At 41.8% G+C, this 19,065-nt stretch overlaps 1 protein-coding gene and 1 long non-coding RNA gene across 6 annotated transcripts in view; one reads left to right on the plus strand and one right to left on the minus strand.

Moving 5' to 3' along the window:
• Positions 1 to 320, plus strand: part of LOC111868840 — a 49,354-nt gene extending 49,034 nt beyond the window's left edge. The window contains exon 4 of the long non-coding RNA XR_002843573.2: positions 64 to 320. This is a non-coding gene — a long non-coding RNA (uncharacterized LOC111868840). The remainder of the gene's footprint in view (positions 1 to 63) is intronic.
• The window catches only part of LOC111868839 (agrin), a 922,237-nt gene that overhangs the window by 814,252 nt on the left and 88,920 nt on the right, over positions 1 to 19,065 (minus strand). The window lies entirely within an intron of this gene.

Consider the following 19,065-nt stretch of genomic DNA (forward strand, 5'->3'; position numbering starts at 1 on the left):
GGCATTGTAACAGTCTAAACACAGCTTTAGTTATGAGAGCAACATTCTCTTTTTTTGTTGCAGCACCAGAGAGCTCTGTCATAATCTGCTGCGCCATAGTGAAAAGTAACTTATCCTGCTTATAATATATCGGCACGGACCGCACAGAAAACACAATTCTATTTATGTGCAACTGTTACTTTCGTGACTACTGGAGTAGCCACGTGACCGTTGCTCAACCACTGTCTAGCAATAGCCGCTGTTTTCAGAACCATTACTTAGCAAAGGGTATTTCTTTTTTTCGCGGTCGTCGCCTAGCAACGGGTCTACATACCACAATATAAGATATGAGCGAATATTGGCTTAATTGATAAAGTGGAACTTAATAATGCTCTATTATCTTTCTCCTGAAATTACGCAATGTATTATATTTAAATTTATGGAAACAAATTTGAAATATATGTAATACAGTGGCCCTTCCTGTGTGTAATCTAGTTAATATTTCAGCATTCTTCACGTGTTAGCGGAGTCCATATGGAGTACCTACTGATGTCGGTACTCACCATCTACAAAATTTAGTCAGGTTATTGGAAATCCTAGAATAGTTCCAATGTATGGGTTGTTATTATGTTCAAATTGAATACAAATGTTAACAAAATAACATATTTCCGTGAACATTAATCAAGAAGTGTTCTTCGTCGACTCAGAGTCACTTGTGAACGTCGGTTGCGAACAATTTTACCCAGCCTGGCGGCATCAACATATTTACACTGCTGCAGGTAACGTCGAAATACTAGAAGTAGGTATTTATAATTATTATTATTATTATTATTATTATTATTATTATTATGTAAGAGTGAGTCTACTTGGTACTGTTGGCATTACTGGCCTACTGTACCAGCCCCAGATGACAGTTGTTGGTGACTGCGGAGCAATTGGGGGAAAGATTGGCAAGGGAAACCGAAGTACTCGGAAGAAACCTGCCCCAGCGTTAATTTGTCCACCACAAATCCCATATGACCAGACCGAGGCGCTAACCCGGGTCACCGAGGTGGGTAGCCAGCGACTAACCGCCTCAGCTATGGCGCGGCCCTATAGAAGTAGGCAAGTCCTGGTTTGTACATTGCAGCCACTGCAAGTCGACCCCTTGACATTTCCCCTCCACGCGAGCTTCCTTGTATGCCCCTCCTGCTGTCATGCCTTTCTGTTTACAGCAATGTTGTAGCGATAAACATGCGATATCCTGCGCTAACGACCAGTGCTGTAGGCTGATTTACTTCGGCCACGGAGCAGAATAAGTATATGAAGAAAACAGGACAGCTGGAAATCTCGCGCGTCGTTACCCCTGCCATCCATGGGACTTCTCTCCGAAGCCTCAGTATAGTTACTCCGAACGTACTTCCCTGTGCGGAACTTTTATCTATTAATCACAGCAAATTACGTAAATGGGCGAAAATTTTTTAAACGTCAATGACAGTGTGTGAACTTTATCTAGCACTGGGATAGGGGTTTCTATTCCCACTCAGTGAGTGCCTGAATGCCAGTCCGTTACTATTCAACCATTTAATCAACATTCAGCCTTTCACTGACTTTCTGAAATAAAAAAAAATCCAGCATTCTGAGGAAATTCGAAACTTCTATTGAGATCTTAAACACCGAGCAAAGAATTCTCTTTAAAAATATGCTAAAAGTGAAATGACCATTGTGTAAACTAGAGGCCGGCTAAGTATGTGTGTGACAAGATCTGTTCAGTCCGGTTAATTCATTACAGAGAAAAATATATTCAATTTTGTCTCTAAAATAGCAACTTTTGCTTTCATGTTACACACCATTTGAAAACGTAGTGTGCGATTATGTTTAATTTGTCTAATCCGCAGAATGTTAACCAAGTTTATGAGATTTAAAAAAAAAGGGAGAACCTTTTCGTTGCCTGGAGTAACTGCGAATGTGCCTTCCTGTCACAGTTTAACATCCGATCAGCCATCAATCAATGGAAAACACAGGTTCGAGCTTCATTCTGAGACACCGTGAGAGCTACACAAAATCCATTCCAATAAACTGAATCTGAATAAATTAAAAATAAAGTGCATATGAAAATAAATTTCTTAGTTATGAAGCAAGAACTGATGTCATACACAACTTGCATCAATTTCATTCAGATCAAAATAGCCTTTCATTTTTACTAATTTCTCAAGGATATGCATTTTTTGCTCCAACCGGTATGAATAATAACCATCTGCGAGCTACGAATGACGCACAGAGCCTATTGCTACGTTAGTAAATAAAATTTGTCCCGCCATCTATCAACAGTTAAACCCAACTTCGTGAACTTCAGACAAACCAAATTATGTTACTATGGAAAAGTATATAATTTAATTTAATCGTCCAGTGATTGAGACTAGCTCTTTCTAACGGGCCCAACTGAATAGGTTTATCCTTCCCTACACACCTGAAGACGGAGACAGATCCAGTCTCCGTAACGTCGTGGTCTTTTGTCTTTTACATACCAGACGATGGATGAAGTCCAAAATAAGCCAAAAGAAGTATAGTATACACCATCGCCAGAATCCTTTCAAGTCTATCTAATTTAAAGAGTTCTTTAAAAATAAATGCAACATGGAAATAGTTAAAGCTCACATAGAGAAGAGCCTAGTGTTTGTGGGTAACGATCCGTTATATCATTTTCTATTTTTAAACGCGCCATAGGATTTAGGTGTCTGCAGTCTTTCCATAATCGCGAAACTGTACTAACGGTACTCTCCCTCAACAAATTAAATCCAACTCTTATGCTTCAGTTGTTTAACAGAGATTTACAGATAAATGTAGCATGCATCACGTAATGCCTGTCATCACATGAACCTCCTCCCATATCTTGGGACGTCACGAATTCCTGTTGCAGTTGTACAGTTTTCCAAATGTTATATACAACTGAAAACAATGTGAAGCTTGTCCAGTCAATGCAGTTATATGCAAAAACAGGCATATGTTTTCACGGACGATTGTAGCGCTCTTGCTAATATAAGAGGATAACTAAAACTAATGAAATATGTAGCTAATAATAGCCTTATAAAGGAGAACTGTAGCTTCGATAATGAATTTCAGGATAAGTGAAACTAAACTATTTAAATAATCATCTAAATACAGGATGCTAGGTGAAATCGAAATTAATATACATAAACATAATAGGTAGTGTTCATTATCAAACGGTCAGCAATATTTACCTGATTTATTGACGTAAAGGAGAGGTAGGAAGGAAGGGGAAATAATACTAGGGCGGAAAAATAAATGCGTGGCGAATGTGAGAGAAAGCAGGGACGGGATAAAATGATACAACCAGGATAAAGTAAAGCAGGAGAGGAGCGAGGAAACTGTTTTAATGTAAAGGATAGGATGGAAGGAAACTGAAGAATGAGGAAGGACGGAAAGACGAGGGCTGAAAAGGGAATAGGTTTTAATACCAAATTTAGTTCTAAGAGTCTTATCCTGCCACCATGACTATCTTTGTCGAACCGCATGTGCTCAAGCTCTTTGGGGCGCAATAACACCATTTCAAACACTGCGCTTAGACAATTGAGCATGCACTTTGGTACAAGAACTGATGGAAGGAATTTTAATTTGGCAGAAGACGCCGGAATAGCTCAGTTGATACAGCGACGCACTAAAGGTTGTATTTCCGGCAGGGGCAAGAATTTTGTCTCCACTCTACACCATCCACACCGATTCTGGGGCGCACTCAAACTTGTATCCAGTTAGTACCGAGGAACCCCTTCCGGGGAACACATCCGTTGTGACGTGAAGCTGACCACACCTCCATATAATGATGAGGTCCAGAATAATACAATATGCAGGAACTGTGCTACCGTCAACAAAAGTATTTCAGTCATTACATTAGATCTTTATTTTCTGCGACATATTTCGGTCATACATGACCATCATCAAGCAGAAATACGTATAGTTATTGAAATACCAATACTGATCCTTATCGGTGCAATGCGTCGTATTAACATAAAAAATTCTGCCTCAGATTAGTGTATACTTAAAATATAACTATATGTATTCCTGCCTGATGTGATGGTCATGTATGACCGCAACATGTCGCAAAAAATAAAGATCTAATGTAATAACTGAAATATTTTTGTTGAAGGTAGCATACTCGTAGTTCCTATATATTACATTGTCTTAAACACACAACAGGATGCAACCAATGAAAATATGTCAAGAATAATTGGTGTATATTTCTATTCCTCCATACGTCTTCATGGCGACTGATTAATTAATTAATTAAGCAAAAAGAAAAATTTACTTTTACAAGTTTTTTTCCCCCCCTTTGGCGCTACAGCCCCAGTTTGGGCCTTGGCCTACCTCCATGAAAATTTCCATTTCACTTCAGTTTTTCTGGATCCTACACATTCGGTAGGACTCCTTGGGCGGGTGATCAGCTCGTCGCAAGGTCTCTACCTGTACACAAACATATAAAAACGCACACACACGAAAACACTAAACATGAATACCTTGAGTGTGATTCGAACCCATGATCCCGGCTTCCGAGCGAGCGAAGATATTGCATGCCTTAGACCGCTCGGCTACCGTGACCGCCTTAACAAGTTATACAGAGATCAAAATCTCGCTGACTAAAGAAAATGCAGAAATTTTAAGCCTCACTACGATAGCTGATGTCATTAGTCACCTCTGATAATGAGGTCCATGTCACAAGACTGTGAATATTGAATTCACGATATTCTGGGATGTGCCACCGTACGGTTGGTTAGGTGAGTGCTAACATTTCGGAACACTCCACTGTGCCCATCTTCCGCCTGAACATTGAGGCAGCAGCTTGCTCAGGGTAATTAGCAACCATCATTCAGAATCCATGAAAATACATGCCAGACGGTCGGGTAACAAGAAATGATGATGATGATCATGATGATCATGATGATGATGATATACGTCAACATTTGTTTCCTTGTTTACAACTGCAAAAGTAAGAAGCGAACTGTGAGCTATAAGTAAACAGGAAGGAACACTGGCGGCCGCACTGACATTTACGGACATGACCCAGCCGTACTATGGACAGACGCACGCACACGACAAGTACTATATATATGAATGCTTGCACAGAGGGTTTTATTGACATTTTCCTATCATATGAACATGTATATTTCAGTTCTTTTCGAAATGAGAATAATTTATATTATGAAATGAAACAGCTGAGTCAATGAAGTGACTGCAATTGAGGCTACTGGTCGGAACTCTGTTTCCTGCTAGACATGCATGATAACGGTGCACATACTGAAAGATGCTGCAGAACAGCTGTTTACATAATCAAGATTATATCTAACTTGGTGTCCTCACTCCTCTCCATGTTTGTGCAATTCCATCGATGTATTAACATTCACACTTCAACGTCTCCAGCTCTTCTCATTATACACCACTGCATGTTTCGGCCTAACTGACCTTCATCAGGTCCATGAGATGCCGGACTGAAGAAACGTGCTGCTCTGCGTTCCTTTTTCATTTAAATACTTCAAAAATATTTCACGATACATTAGATTGATTGAGGCACTGTGCTACAAATCTGAAGGTAACGGGATCGAATCCCGATGAAGTGGACTTTTTGCAATTTACCTAATCCTTCCAGCCCTGGGGTCGACTCAGCCTCTAACAGAAATGAGTACAAGGAATATTCTTCTGGGTAAAAGGCGGTAGGTGCGTAAGGCTGACAACCTTACCGCCATCTATGAGCCGACTGTCTAGAAAATGTGGGAGCCCCAGCATCTCACAACCCTATGGGCCTCCACGGCCTGTTACAGGGATAGCTTCACTTATATTTACTTTACATTAGATTATCATGCCGTTGTTCTGGTTGGTGTTATGTAATGGCTTGTATAAAGTGTTTTATTTATAAGAAACATATTTTATGTATGTTCTGTCTCTGCATTTCTGATGTTTCTTACGTTTTTGTTGCTGTGTTGCTTTATCCCTTTGTGCTGTGAGTGGCTGTTCTGAGTGTTCTGAAGAAGAGGAAACTCGGTGCTGGCAACCGGCCAGCAAGATCACTCGTGGTAAGTGTTTCTGTGTAGTTGGCAGAATGGCGTAATAAGAGAGTAGCAGGTTTTGCTGCAATCAAACACCTTATGCCCCTCATGATGGCCAGTTAGGCTGAAACATGTAATGTTGTATAGTGAGGAGAGAAGAAGACGTTGAAGCGTGAACATTAATATACCAACGGAGTTGCACAAAGACGGCGAGGAGTGAGAAAGCCAAGTAAGAGTACACAGTGCAACAGGATGCTGCAGGATAATATTAAAATTATAATCGTGTGTGACGTAGCGCCATGCAGACACTTCATGATTTCGAAAGCAGCTACTGCCTCCATTATGCTGGCACCTGTCTACACGGAGTAATATTCAGTCACCAATGTAAGAATCTGAAAACTTACACCTGCATAAAAGATTTACCGAAATACGCTGGGAACTAATTAAGTGCGTAGAACTTTGCTTCCCTCATAACTCAACCAGCATAAGGAAATTTTTATGCATAACTTTCAAACAAAACAGACTCATCATATCACCACAGATACACAGTGAATGCTGCATCTTTCTTGGTTTTAGTTTCAAACACGTCACACTAAATCAAGGGATATAAACCAAGTCTTGCAGCAAATAAGAAAATGAGGAGACAAACTTTTCTTCTAATTTCAGCAAAGAATGGCTCTAGAAATTATTACCCTTTCTACTTTGTTTTAATAACGTCTTCCATTACAGACCCCACCGAGTGCACATTCACCTCTGTCTCGCGCCGAACGAAGGCCATGAATGTTTCTGTAATTACCTTCTTGGCTGCTATAAGTTTGGCAACATGGTCACCCCGACCCCTGCTTCTTTCAAAACAAGTGCTCGTTGTTGCATGAAATGGAAAGTTGACTGGGGGTTCGCGGGGGTTAATATTATAATAAGACATTTCTATACGCGGTTTGAGGGGTGTGAGTCAAGCCGGGATCCTTCTCTTCCGTCATCCACAGCTCTGAAAACTTGAGTGCGTCTGACATGAAACAAAGAAGTAGAAAAATCTAATTTCGTTTCTCTTGAGATGTACTTTTCCGACGGCACTCCATCCGATACATGTTTGCCTCTTGGATCTGTTGTGAGGAGTCTGGTTCTTGAAAACATAAGAATTTGCAGTTCCAACATACCTACACGACACCACACTCTATTTTGCGTATGGAATCAAATAACTGGAAACTATGAGCATCACTCTGGTTCCTCGCTCGGGGACTTTTTATACTCTGAAGATGGAGGCGATACTTTCCTCCGAAACGTCGTTTAATAAAATATCTACCCGGTCCCACGTCCCATAAGAAGGCATTCTTCATAGTCACCGCCTTGAAAATCTCACATCTTACACTGTGGTACACTTGACCCCTTCTGACGACCTATCCTCCCCCTAAGTCTAGCTGATACCTTGCTACACATTCAGTGACTCTGATTTTCCCTACCGTTCCCTGTTCCGAATCTCACTCCACTTTCCCGCTGCTTAGGTTTTTCTGAGAACCCGTTCAAGTCCAAAGAGAACTGTTTATCAGGTTGCGGAGTTTCAGCCCCCGTTCATTTCCCAAGCAGAAGACTAGCCACTGCCGTCTCCCCGCAACTGTCTCGTCAATATTATAGCAGTTGTCCTCCATATCTGAAATTCATTTACTGCATCCGCAACATGAGGACGCGCCATGCAGTGATGAGCAGGGCACATTTTTAACATGAAGATGAAGCAACATTGTTGAATAACCCATTAATTTTTCTTATTATTCTTAGTGGGGTGAGACTGAGTCCACTTGGTACTGCGGCCACTTCTGGCCTACTGTACCAGCCCCAGACGATAGATGATGATGATTATGGAGCAAATGCTAGAATGAAGATTGACAGGGGAAACCGAAGCACTCGGAGAAAACATAACCCAACACCACTTTGTCCACCACAAATCCCATATGACCTGACCCGGGCTCGAACCTGGGCCGCCGTAGCGGGAAGTCACCGACTAACCACCTGGGCTATGAAGCGGCCTTAAATAACCTTACAATTCAATCATATTGAACACTGATATAAATAAACAAGCATGCATACAGCAACGAGTGATTAATTCGCAAAGAAGCGGAAGTTGGGCAGCCCAGCCTGAAGCTACCGCGGGCTCTGCAGTGAAAGCCTCAGTATTAAAAATGCAGGCATGATGCGATCAATTTAATCTGCGCGGTATCACTGGACACTGCACCGCCATTATCCGCGTTTTACGGCCGGTCCCAAACACCAAGGTATCTGGCAGAGGATTGGTTGATTGCGCTGTTACCACCCAATATGTACTCTTCACATAAACAAATAGGGAGACACGTAGGTAGTAATGATTACAGTTGTAATAGACTTTAACGCTCTTTCAAAGCAAAATAAACCTTCCGCCAATTTATCCCGTAAGTGGGTTTTCCGAATGTGTTCTTTTCGATTTTATGGACCTAATGAGAATTACACGTTAATTCAATTCTGATGTAGCAGAACAACTGCAATGTGTTTCTCCTTCATATCATATGTAGAATGGGTAATTCACTTATTTACACATTCGATAGGTGTATGGCTTTCAGTTTAAGTTACGTACTTTTTGCAACTTTACCTTCGGGTCCGTGATCTGATATATGAATATGCATGGGAAATTCGCTCCTCCGAAGCAGATGAATAAGCATCTTCAGTTAGAAGTATACGGGCCGAATTACTGATAATTGTGACTGGTGCCTAGTTAGTTAACTGCAACTTTCTTACCAAAGACATCTTTACCACTTCCTGCGTCCCGTTTTACCACCCGTTTAAAAGGTCGCCATATCTCACTGGCCTCTCAAAGCCCAGTTATCTAGGGTCCTTGCTTTAGATACGTTTTGGAGAGCGGATCCTTCTGTTATGTCCAAAAATGCAGGCAGCCGTTTCCTGTGAAAAGCTCGGAATATTCCATCAGATTTCATTTTTTTTTCTTGGCACTACAGCCCCAGTGGGCCTAGGCCTACCTCCATGAACTCCGTTCACTTCAGTTTTTCTAGATCTTAGACGTACGGTAGAACTCCTTGGGCGGGTGATCAGCTCGTCGCAAGGCCTCTACCTGTACTCAAACAGAAAAACGCACACTAAACAACCATGCCCTGAGTGGGATTCGAACCAACGATCCCGGCTTCCGAGCGGGCGAAGACAGTGCACGCCTTAGGCCGCTCGGCTACCGTGACCGGCATTCCATCAGATTACATAGCATTATAATTAGGATGACAGTAATGCTATTGTAATTAGGTTCCGGGACGTTTCGGAAATGCATGAGTTTTAAAATAAGACTTTGATCATGCAAGTCTATTTTGCATCACGAGAAAGGGTTACCAAATATCACGGTCAAGTGACTCATGGAGCTGAGCCCTTCTTGAGCAGCCGTCAATTGTGCATCCACTCAAGAGCTTCCTAGCATTTTATGGAACCAGAACGTTCATTACCGTGTTCACGAAAGCCATCCACTGGTCCCTGTCCTGAGCAAAATCAATTCAATCCATACCATCCCATCCTATCTCTCTAAGATCCATTTTAATATTGTCCATTCATCCACGTCTTGGTCTTCCCAGTGGTCTTTTTCCGTCCGGTTTTCCCACCAATATATATATATGCATTCCTCCTCTCCTACCATTCGTGCTAAATGCCCTGTCCTCCTCCTCCTTGAGTTGACCATTCTAATTATACTTGGAGAAGAGTACAAGTTATGAAACTCCTCGTTGTTTCGGAAAAACTCACTGCCTCCAATTTCTGAGCAGGAGCAACCTTGCTTATTGCTTGTTGAGCCTACGGTTCCGTATTTCTGAAGACTCTACCGCAGTCACCGCGGTGAGATCCTCAGACCTCACCTGGTTGTGCTACTTTCACAGCCGCTATACTGAAATACAGAGAGCCACAATGTCTCAGTCGTTGCAGTGGCTACGCTACGGACCGACATACTGAGGAACAGCAGCTCAACACCCGGCAAAAACAAAAAAGAAAAATTCCCCAGTGCTTCCAGACTGGATCTGGGTTCCACACAGCCTCCTCTCCAATGAGTATCATGGTTATATTGATCTCGGAGTGAAACTTACTATTCACCTCCATCAAGTACTTACGTGTAAGTTAAGAATGCATGGATCTACACTTAAGCATAAGTCAACTTTGTTGTGAAAGACATATACCGCTATAACAGGGCATGAGCTGCCTTACTTGAGCCCGTTTCTTTATCAACGAAACAGTTGAGAGCGATATTAATAGATCTAGATTCGTGAGAATTATCCCGATAAATGGGACTGCCAGTACCGCAAGGCCCTCGAATTACTCTTTCTTGCTATAGAAGTAGCATATATCGACCACTCCGAATCTTATCTCTCTCTCTCTCACACACATCTGAAGAAAATAGCTTTTCTTTAAAGTTCCACTAACCAGGGTACAGAGGCCTCGCCGTAGCTCAAGCGATTAGTCGCTGGCTTCCCACCTCGTCGGCCCGAGTTCGATGAAGTGGTATTTGTGGTGGACAAATTGGTACTGGGGCGGATTTTCTCCGAGTACTTCGATTTACCCTGCAAGTCTTCATTCCGTCAAATTCTCCATCATCATAATCACCCGGGGTAGGTACAATACGCCAATCAGTGGCTGCCGTGCCGAGTGGACCCAGCTGGACTCCAGCCCCCACTAAGCGAATTAAAATTAACCAGGGTACAGCATACTCTGTGTATGAATTGTTACGGCATCAAAGTCCTGTAATTATTTTTAATTTTACACCAGCGAATATGGAAGATGGTTTCAGAATAGAATAGACTTTCTAATGATGACGTAACAATCTACGTCACTACCTGTCTGTAATCCATCCTCGTTCCCACAGTGGATGGAGTAGCATCTACCGATTTCACTCAAGGACTCCTGTCTACTCGGAAAATATTAAAGCAATTTCTGTATGGTACAAAATCCTGTCATTCTGATCTTAATAAACTCGCTTTAATCCACATGAACATTATGCATTCCACGAGTTTGTAAACAAACAATAAAACTTTCTTTATAGCTAGTGGGGTAGGACCAAGTCCCTAGTACTGCGGTCACTTCTGGCCTATTGAACCAGCCCCAGATGACAGGTGAGGGTGATTGTCGAGCAATTGGTGGAATGAAGATTGGCAGGGGAAACCGAAGTACTCGAGAAAACCTGCCCCAGCGCCACTTTGTCCACCAGAAATCCCACTTGACCAGACCCCGGGATCGAACCCCCGGACGCCGCTGTGGAAAGCCAGGACTAACCGCTTGAACTATGGTGCGGCCAACAATAAAAATTAGCCGTCTTCTTCTTAATTAATATTCTAACATAAATGCCCAATACAAAATTCTATACGCACTCAGTGCTTCTTGCTTACGTCCTTCGTACCCAACCTGCCTCAATTCTGTGGTTAACTAAGCGAAGAAACCGACCCGTCCAGGGAGTGCTGGACGAAAAGGTGAACACGTGACGCAACTGACGTTAGATGATGATGATGATGTTGGTGACGACGACAACCACTTGGCTAATGTGAGTTCTTACGGCGTTGGTTATGAATAGTGCTGCCTTCTGGGATGTCGGATTACACCGAATCAGGTCCCAGAAGACAAAAGTTTTCACGGCATATAATTATCGCTGAAATTTTTCTAAGAGAAAGTTATAAAACATGAAGCCCTCAGTTACACCATTTTCCCAAAGCGGCCTCCGTAGTCTAGAGGTAACGTTCCCACCTCATGACTCGTGGTACGCGGGTTCAAATACCCGGCGGAGGTCGTCGAATTTTTAAGGGCGGAAAAACTCAGGGAACAAGTCCTCCGGGAGGGACTTTAAGCTGTGTGTCCCGTGTCGTAACTTTACGGCACGTAAAAGAACCTCATATCCCCAAAGGAGGTCACTGAGCCAAATTCCAGGACGTTTCCCGCCCAACAATAGTCTCTAAGGCCTCTGATAGATGGGGGAAGCATTATAGACATCGCTAAGCAAGTGGCCGAACTCGCTTGCTGGGCGGGACTGATGGTACGCACCATTTATCGGTAGGGTATAGAGAGTGGTAGAATATCATAGAGGGAAGCACAATAGATCAAACTGGTCGCGGTGCACGGGGAAACCCACCCTCTCCAATAACTAACTAACTACACCATTTTCTCCGTTATCTTTACTTCATTACTCTTAATCTCTATTCTCTGATCCCCTCAACCGCGGTGTCTCTTCTTTTGTCGACAGAGAATTCAATTCCATCCGCTGATGTATCGTTAAATCCTACGTAAATCTTTCCGAGATTCTACCTACATATATATGTACGTATCGACCCTGCTCTGTACCTTCATAACCAGCCGCATACCTACTAAACTATCGACAGAGGCTTCCAGCTGATCACAAATATATTGTGACATGAGACCCGAAAACCAGAATAGTAAAGTGAGGATAGACGTTTATTTCCAGGCAACGACTCGGTAAACCCATTCCCGAGGCAGGAAACATACAAGCAACAATCGAATAACTTCGAGTAACAACGGCACGGTAAACACAACTTCCAAACAATAGAGAAGCTGTGCTTTCAGTGTGGTCCGTGCAAAGTAGTTGTACAGAGAAGTTCCGAAACCTGCAGTTACAACACAGAATGAAGTTGAGTTTCGGGAGGCCAGCCTGCTGGGATATGAGCTCGGGAACAGAGGAATTGAACTGAGTCGAGTCTTCGGAATTGGCAACTGCAAAATAATGGCAAAACGGAATTAGGCGCTGCAAAGAGAACTTAATGTGTGATTTGAAGTGACAGTGAGGCGGCTATAAATCCGTTGCCAAGATACAACTAGTGCACTCTAGGAACCCTAGTGCGTTTGTAACGGTGAACTGTAAAGAACGTAGATCGCCGATAGCACTGTACTGCCTGTAGTCTCAAGTTGAATATACATATAAGGTGTCTATAAAACTAATCTTCCAATACAAAACGCGTCTTATAAGTCACGCGCAAACCCTTACACGTTACAATATTTATCGACAAATCATTCTGTCCGTGTTTCTTACCCCTCATCCCTTCTTACTGGGAACCTTCAAAATCTGAAATTCAAATGCAAGAACCTCTCGGCCAATATCCCCTTGTCCGACACGTATTTGATTATACGCCTGAAAACCCATGCGAATTACTGTTTGCCAAATTTGGGAATAAGCTACAGCAGCGTAAGGAATATGCCGCTACTGTTTAAGAAGTTGTGAAACTTTTTTTTTCGGCACCACAGCCCTAGTGGGCCCAGGCCTACCTCCATGAACTTCTCCGTTTCGGTTTTTCTAGATCTTACACATTCGGTAGGACTCCTTGGGCGGGTGATCAGCTCGTCGCAAGGCCTCTACCTGTACACAAACACAGAAAAACGCACACAAACATCCATGCCCTGAGTGGGATTCGAACCCACGATCCCGGCTTCCGAGCGAGCGAAGACAGTACATGCCTGTGAAATGTTTAGTGTCTATTTATAAAGAACTATATCAATCAGTATCTGCAACAATATACACGTTCAGCCCGAATCGTGTTCCAAGTAGGGTCGTGCAACGCTTCCGAGTGACGTATCCATCTCGTTCTGTGAGGGTTTACTGTACAAAATATTTCTAAAATTCCAGTTCTTGTCTCACAGAAAAAAATATGAATCCTTTTCAAAGACCAAACAGGAAATATATTTACTGGAGAAATTGATGATCATTCTCTGTATTTTATTACATCCCTAAATATATTTGCGGGGAAATATACAGGGAGTCCAAAAAAATGTACTCACTCTTTGATAGTAAATATCTTTTGAACAAAATGACATGTAGTTACAATTCTTGCTCGGTAGTGTAGTGTAATGTTTTCTCAACAGATGGCGAATGTCACATGAGTCACGTGAATGTCGTGCCGTGTGCGCGCTGCGAGCAGAAGACAGCAGCAACAATGGCTGAAAGGTTGTTCTTTGAGCAACGCAAGGCTGTATTGAAGTGGTACTGACGAGGCGCAATTCAAAATGAACGGTACAGTTAACCGCCACATTTGTGTGTATTGGGCTCCTGTAAATCCACACGTTCACGTGGGCAAGGAAGTGAATCTGCCGGGTGCTAATGTGTGGCGTGGACTGTCATCGCGCGGTTTGATTGGTCCTATCTTCTTTGAAGGTACTCTAACTGGTCAGGTGTATCTCGATATGCTTCAGACATCGATTTTGCCTGCCATTCGAGAGCTGTTTCGAGATGAGAGATTTTANTCACTGACAGCCGTAGTTTGCTCAGCAGTTCGGCGGCATCGACGCTGTTTAGCCGCTGATGGTGGTCACTTCGAACACATACAAGTACAAAGACTCTCTCTCTCTCTCTTTCCGCGGAAGAATTGTAACTACATGTAATTTTGTTCCAAAGATACTGACTATCAAAAGTGAGTACATTTTCTGGACCCCTCTGTATATTTACTTTTGAATGTCAAAGCAGATGGTAAATAAGTACCTTAATGTGCTAATTTACCATATCTGTAAAAGACAATCCGTTTGCAATGCTCGAACGTGTTTGGTATCGAAGTTTTGGCTCATAATCCTTAAAAATAAAAGAAAAATAGTGAGAATAAAGGTTATGTTCTTAACTTCCGTCTCTTTAAATTTATAATAAGAAGTAAAATTGGGAATGAACTGGAGCAGAAGTCTCGAGAAGGAAGGAACATCTGCAGAATGGATTAGAAAGAATGACGTTTTGAGATAATGTAGCTCAGTATAATCCGGCTCGTTTTAATTTAAGTAGATTATAATCTTCCCTTCCTTTCCTTATGCTTCAGGATAGTTTGCCGGCCACATGCAGCCACTGAACTTCAAGTCTTTGGAAACTGACACATTCACTTGATGGAAGAGAATCGCAGCACCTGTGTGTCGCATACCGCGCAGTCTCAGAGCGGAGGGTCCAGCGTGTGCTTCGAAATATCCGTCCCTCGGCTTAGCGAAGTCCGACGTCACAATTCCGTTACACTGCAGCCAATGTAATTAAATGGGCACGAAAATGTCCCAGTTTTAGTCCTTCCAGGCAGGACGGCCGTCAGAGGAATCGCCAGATAAACACAATTGTTACTGAACAGAACGCAAACACAGCCCGATACAGCTGGAACTCCGTAAATATGTGGAAAACGTTTCCAAGTTTCTAAAGACAACACCACACGCTGTGGAAGAAACACGCAAACTGGGGGCATATGGCAGTCATAACTGAAAAGGAGGCTACGAACGTGAAGGGCAAGCTACCGAAAGAAAACACCTGGGACACACATGCATTTGTGAACAATGCACGACACCCCGTGTGGGGTGAAATAGAATGCACCAAAATAACGTGGGTTAATTGAAATTTTAATGGATTTCATCTTGTTTTACCTCGAAAAGAGAGCTGCAGCGTGTGATTTTAACAGGACTAATATAGTGTAGCAGTTTTAACATAATTTAATATAATATTTGTAATACATCAAGACACCTGAAGATGGCCGTTTAGGACCGAAAAATGTTGTGTCACAGTATAAAATGTTAAACTAAAATTAAGATTATGTGGTGAATAAACAAATGATGCAATACTGACGGAAGATAAACATATGGACGTTAAGTTAAACGATTGCAACGGGATGCTGGAATACAGAATTATAAACACAAAATAATATGACACCTGACATGTTATGTATCCCTTTCAGTCTTAAGAATAATTCACCTCTCTGGCTTCACAAACATACTGTGTTCTAGAAAGTGTAAAAAAAAGTCTTATTTTAATTTGGGTTGCAACAGGGAGGGTTTTTATTTGTTTTCTGCACTCCATTCTCCCTGATTCTTCCTCACAAGTTCCACAATACTGAAATTACAACTTAAGATAATATTATCAATCTCTCTCTCTCTCTCCCTCAACCTCTCTCCCTCTCCCCCTCACCCCCTATCACTCGTGGTGTGCTGTATAAACTCGTATATATACGAGTGTATATATATACTTATATATATATACCCAGCAGCCACGTTGCTGCTGGGTAGGGAGGGGTTTTCCGTTGCGCAACATGTNAAATAAAGAAGCTGCATGTAAGTAATTTAGAGAATTATACAAAAATACCTTATACAAAGAGAAAGAACTAGAGGAATTTTAAGTTTTGAGGTTTTCACGGTGATGACTATGAAGAAAGTCGTCTTCTGGGATCTGGCGCCATGTATTCTTGGTTTTAACCAACGTTTCGGAGGAACTTCGGTTAAAACCAAGAATACAGGGAGCCAGATCCCAGAAGACGACTTTCTTCAATATACTTCCTAATTCTCTGCATATAAAATATAAATGATTCTTGATGAAACATGCTAAATACACTGCCAATCTTCTAGAACATGTTTCCTGAGACACTATGATACTACTATCAGCATTAGGTTCTAAAAGGATCGCTCTGCATATTTATTGGGATTCAATAGCTTCTCAATTTTAACATAAGGGTAGCAGTGAAATTTAAACCCGTTATATGAAAAATCTAGAAGTTCCACCTTCATCACCGAACAATATACACGTAGTTTGGTCTTCTTAACGGTTACATTGTTCCTTATTAATCGAACCCAACGGCCCTCCAGACTCAACACTCCTTTCTCATATGCACAACGATTTAAAGGGACGTTAATAGCCGCAACCATTCACGTCATTCTCAGATTGAAATATGAAACCTCAGTGTAACAGATTGTATATTTATTGTATGAATGTGAAGACTTCATCAGAGCTGGTTAAAAGTGCGAGGTTATGCTGAGGCTTGCTATACAAAAAAAAGATGATTAAAAAGGGCTACCATTAAAGTCCTAAAAACTAGACAGCAATACAATATGAACGCAAAAATTTTTTGATGTGTTGAAAATCATATATTTAAATGACTCAAAGCACAGAAATCTGAAAAGTACGCACACCCACTTGAACATTTTTTTGTCTGAATTTGTTCCACTCGGAAGCACAGTGCATTTCCACCACTTCCGAGGCAGTTCAGTTTGTGGAAATGTTACACTGTTCAAACTCCATTTTATACAAGCCCAGTTGTGATCATTTCCCATTACCTAGTACTTAACCTGACATAACATAATTTGTAGGAAACATATATCTGTAGTTATATTTCATAATACAACTCCCTAACTCAACATAACTACAGCGTGGGACAAGGCCTGGGGGCAATCCTTAGCAACGGTGGATTTATGAAGTGGAACATTGCTGTTGAATACTCAGTAATTATTGCTAACGACAGATGAAGTTTATTAATTTCAGATTTACCTTCTACATTACAAAACACATTCCTGAGTGTAACAATTAAGTTCCCGAACTGAGGCCCTAAAAACCAGACAAAAAAGATAAGAAGTATTTATTAGTATCGCCGGTCACGGTAGCCGAGCGGTCTAAGGCATGCACTGTCTTCGCTCGCTCGGAAGTCAGGATCGTGGGTTCGAATCCCACTCAGGGCATGGATGTTTGTGTGCGTTTTTCTGTGTTTGTCTACAGGTAGAGGCCTTGCGACGAGCTGATCACTCGCCCAAGGAGTCCTACCGAATGTGTAAGATCTAGTAAACCGAAGTGAAACGGAGAGTTTCATGGAGGTAGGCCTAGGTCCAAATTGGGGCTGTAGCGCCATAGAAAAAATAATTTATTAGTATCACCAATATAGTCCCCGCCAACTTCCGCACAATGATACCGTCGCTCATACAATGAATGGAATGCCCGCGAAAACGTTTCTTCCCGTATCGCCTTCAGTTTTCCCGTCACAGTCTGTTGGTTCGGTGAAACAACCTCGAATCTCGTCACATTTATCGCAGTTTTTAATTTCGGAAAAGAGAAAGTGAACCGGCCGAAAAACAGGCGAGTAGGGTGGATGGGATAACACAGGAATCCCCCGTTTCGTCAGAAAGTAGGAGACCGTTCCCGAACAATGCGCTGGTGCATTGTCTTGCAGAAGATAATAAAGGCAACTTTCATGAAACTTGGGCCTAACGCGATGAACTCTAGCGATCAATCCCTTAATCACTTCTTTATGAAATTTAGCGCTTACAGCTTGTTTCTCCGGCACAAGTTCATGATGAATGATACCGCCAAAAAAAAATGCACTCAACTTTGTTTTCACCTCCGATTTTTGAATTCTTACATTCTGAGATTTCGATTTCTTCGGAATTAACCAAGCTGCACTCTGTTGTTTTGTTTCTGGATCCTAAACTGCACACCAATTTTCTTCATCAGTTACAATCCTGTTTAACACACTTACATCGTCATCAGTCATTTCAACAAATTCAACAGAATATGCAGCGCGTTGATGTTTTTGGTGCGACGTGAAAAATTGATGAAAAAAAAGGAACACATACTTTTTTTTTCTCAAATCTTCGACTAATGTTTTACATGCTGTCTCTCTATTAAGCCCTATCGTTTCTTCTAACATCCGAACACTCAAAAGTACGATCTTCGGCCAAACACTTTTGAAAGACTTCCTTCGGTTCTTCTGTTCTAAAAATTGATGGACGGTCATTCCGTTCATCGTTTTGTATCGACTCTCGCCCTCCTTTGGACTTTTCATGCCATTTAAACACGCTTGAACTGGATACAAATTCCTCTCCGTAAACATTTTTCAACATTTCAAATGTTTCAGTAACTGTTTTCTCCAATTTTACACAGAGCTTAGTCGTTACTCTTTGTTCCATTTCGAAATCTTAGACACGATAAAAGGAACTTTACCAAAACTTGTAATCCTCATATGCATCAACCAAAAAAGTTGGAACTTGCATGTCATATAAATAAACGTTCTCTCTAATTACTCCCGTTCATCAACGATAGATGGCATTAATAGTATTATTGTAATAGCATCAGTTCGGGAAATTGTCACACTGTCTACGTCACTTATTATACAGCCACAGAAATAAGCGTAGACCAACTTCAGACTGCGGCGTCTTCCCCGGAGACCAGCTTTTGATCAGGAAGCCAACTGAGCAACACAGTGAGAACGAAACGATTGCATTTTCAACTAAGAAGACGCATTGTACTCGGTTCCTGTCATATGTAGAACGATTTTATAAGCAA

The sequence above is a fragment of the Cryptotermes secundus genome, unplaced genomic scaffold, assembly GCF_002891405.2.
Source record: "Cryptotermes secundus unplaced genomic scaffold, Csec_1.0 scaffold310, whole genome shotgun sequence".
Lineage (NCBI taxonomy): Eukaryota > Metazoa > Arthropoda > Insecta > Blattodea > Kalotermitidae > Cryptotermes > Cryptotermes secundus.